Source organism: Belonocnema kinseyi, chromosome 9, assembly GCF_010883055.1.
Source record: "Belonocnema kinseyi isolate 2016_QV_RU_SX_M_011 chromosome 9, B_treatae_v1, whole genome shotgun sequence".
In the NCBI taxonomy this organism is placed as follows: domain Eukaryota; kingdom Metazoa; phylum Arthropoda; class Insecta; order Hymenoptera; family Cynipidae; genus Belonocnema; species Belonocnema kinseyi.
In genome coordinates, this window is record NC_046665.1 from 94,533,072 (window position 1) to 94,536,621 (window position 3,550).

The window sequence follows — 3,550 nt, forward strand, 5'->3', positions numbered from 1 at the left end:
AGCTAGGGAAAGGGGTTCGTCCATCCTTGTAGAGCCCTGCATGCAAGGATAAGGCTGCTTACTCTGAGAGGTCGCCTGGTATCCCAGAGTCACCGTTCTAGATACCTCACCCAGGTTTCATTCAGCTTTCGGCACGGTTTTCACACCTCCGCTTGGGGTTAATTCCTTCGGGACCACCCCTGGACAATTGTCCGCGACTGCCTGTTTATTTTTGTAACCATATTCAGCAGAAACCCTTAGTACAGGGACCCTCTATCCGCAACCCGAGGACGCGTTCGGTGGCTTTGTCATAGGCCCTTCGGTTTGATTCTAGAGGAATCAAAACCGAACCAAATGGCGATCCTGCCAGGATATATATATATAAATTAAATAATTGAATGATTTTCTAGAGTTTTCACGAAGAATTAAAAAATTTCAGAAATATTATCAGATATTTCAAAAATATTGCAATTGTTTTTCAAACATTTCCAATGATTTTAGAAAGATTTTGAAAAGATTTAAAATATTTACCAAGTGTTTTCTAAAGATTTTGTTGATAGTTTCACACATATTATAAAATGTTTCAAAAATATTTCGCAAAGCTGGTGCAAATATTTCAATAATTTCGCAGACATCATCAAATATTTACAAATATTACCGATATTTTCAAAAATATCCAAAGATATCAGAAAGATTTTACAAATATTTCAATGAATTCTACTAAATTTCAATAATTTTCCAAATATTTAAAAACTATTTTAATAATTTCATAAATATTATCAGATATTTCACGAAGATTGCTAAAGATTTCAGAAAGACTTCCCAAAGATTTTTCGAAAATTTCACAAATATTGCGCACAGATTTCGAATAAGTTTAAAATATTTCAATTATTTCACAAAAATTTCAGCCAGATTCCAGAGTGCACAAAGATTTCAATCATTTTCGAAAAATTTATTGAAGATTTCAATAATTTCACAAATGCTATAGAATGTTTTGAAAATATTTGAAACATTTTAAAATATTTCACAAAGATTATATTTTATTCAAAATATTTATTTATTAAATGTTTAAACCACTTCTCAAAAATTTCACAAAGATTTCAATAATTTCACAAATATAAGATATTTCAAAAATAATTCAAATATCTAGCAACGATTGCCAATCATTTCAGAAACATTTCACAATAATTTCAGACAGATTTCAGAGTGCACAAAGATTTCAAGTATTTTCCAAGGATTTATGAAAGATTTCAATAATTTCACAAATTATCAAATGTTTCGAAAATATTTCAAACACTTTTAAAGATTTCACAGATATTTTTCTAAGATTTTGAATAAATAAAATAATTGTAATTACTTCACAAATATTTTAGATAGATTGCAAACAGTCCACAAAGATTTAAAGGATTTTAATAAATTCTCAAATGTTATTAAATAATTCAAAAATAGTTTAAAGATTTCCCAAGATGTCACAAGGATTTCCTGAAGAGTTCAAAAAGTGCTAAAAAATTTCAAGGATTAAAATAAATTCTTAAATATTATTAAACGTTTTCAAAATATTTCAAAGATTTCACAAAGGTTTCACAAAGATTATATTTAAATTAAAATATTTATGCATATTTAAAAATTAAGTATTCCCATAATATTATCAAGACTTGATAAAGATTTGAAGAATTTCAGAAAAACTATCAGATATTTGAACAATATTTCAAAGATTTCATGAAGATTTCAAACAGTTCAAAAATATTTTGCAAAGATTTCTGATAGATTCAAAAGATTTCAAGGATTTCAATAATTTCATAAATATTTTCAAATGTTTCAAAATTATTTTAAAGATTTCCCAAGATTTCACAAAGATTATATTCAAATTTTAATATTTTCAAATTAAATATTGCAATAAGTACCCAAAGTATTTACAAAGAATTAAATAATTTCACAAATATTATCAGATATTTCAAAAATGTTTTAAAAGATTTCGGAAAGATTTGGAACAGATTTAAAAGATTTCAATTATGTCACGAAAATTTCAGATAGATTTCAAATAATGCACAAAGATTTAAGTAGTTATTCTAAGCGTAGCGTTAAAAAATTGGACGAACAAAGTTTGTATTTAAAATGGATTTACTGCATAAAGTAAGGCTAAATAAAAAATGAAATCCATATTGTCGTAAAGGGTTTTTTTCAAAATATGATTCTTCCATACAAAAATTGAAGCAAGTTGTTTAAATAATGTTTTTATGTAAAATGTGATCACCACTTTACCGAAATAATAATTTGTCTCAATTTTTTGGAATTAATATTTATTGAAATTATGAGCATTTAATGAAAACTATAATATTTTTCTGGAATTATGACAACGAAAATTGTCTATCTCGATGTGATATCGCGATCTTCAATTTTTATTATCTCAATACAAAATAATTTTTTTTGAAATAAGCATTCTTTGTTTTCATTTAGCATTTCTTGATTTCAGAAGGAGAGTTTTCTTTGTAAAAAATGTCAAATCTAATTTTCCGTTGCTAACCGAATTTTGAAAGGCAACTGACTTGGTAAAATAAGAAAGAATGGTCAAAATACTTTTAAAAATCTTGTAACGATCTTGTATTAAAATTTGTAATCTAGATTAAAACCGCTCGATCAAAATCACTCTGATTTTTCCAACTCCCAGAAACCACGTTCCTAGAAGCTAAATTTTCCGAAATTTTTGAGAAATTAGAGCTTTTCTGCCGACGCCTGCATTTATGACATTGAATGATGGGGATGAGAAAAGGACCGAGTCGGTGAAAATCGACATAAACTTTACTGCTGTGATGACGTAGGAGGACTGAGCACGTACGTAGGAACATCGCGTAGCGTCGCGACGTACCTCAGAAACCCATAGAATTGGCATTAAAGTTCTGAAACCCAGACCCCTTGAGAAGAGTTTCATCTATAGTTACTGCATTCGTAAATAGAAGAATGCGCAGGTACTGTCGACTATAAGAAATTCCAACCAATAGCGAGCGAAATGCTGAAGAAGCAAAATAAGAAAAGTAATGTCGTTACGATGGTAATGACAACCAGTACTTAATCGTTCGCCGATTTTAAGTACCGCTGACGTTGGTAAAAGCTCGGCTTTGAATACTTGAATAATTTCCCCTTAAATATGCAACTCCGCATTTGAGAAAGAAAGAATTTCAATTTCTTATTCTTTGACATTGTTTCCAATTGGAAAGGAAAAGAAAAGGAAAAGAACTCGAGATCTGTTTTTATTTATTTAATGAGCTTTCAAGATTTCATGAGAATGTAAAGCTTGCAAAGAATCAATAAAGCAGGGTGTCTACCCTACTAGAAAACCTGGGAAATCTCAAATTGTCAGAGAATTTTTATACACATGGAAAAACTTCGAAATATCAGGGAATTGTTTTTTGGTAAAAAAATTATTATGTGAGCTTGCTGAACTTTTTTTAAATTACGATTTTGTTTTAAATAACAACACAGGCCCACAAAAAAAACAAAAGTGTCTGTGCAATTGACCAGACCTATATATTCTTATGTATTTTTCGACGCTGAATCCGAATTTGCAATAAAA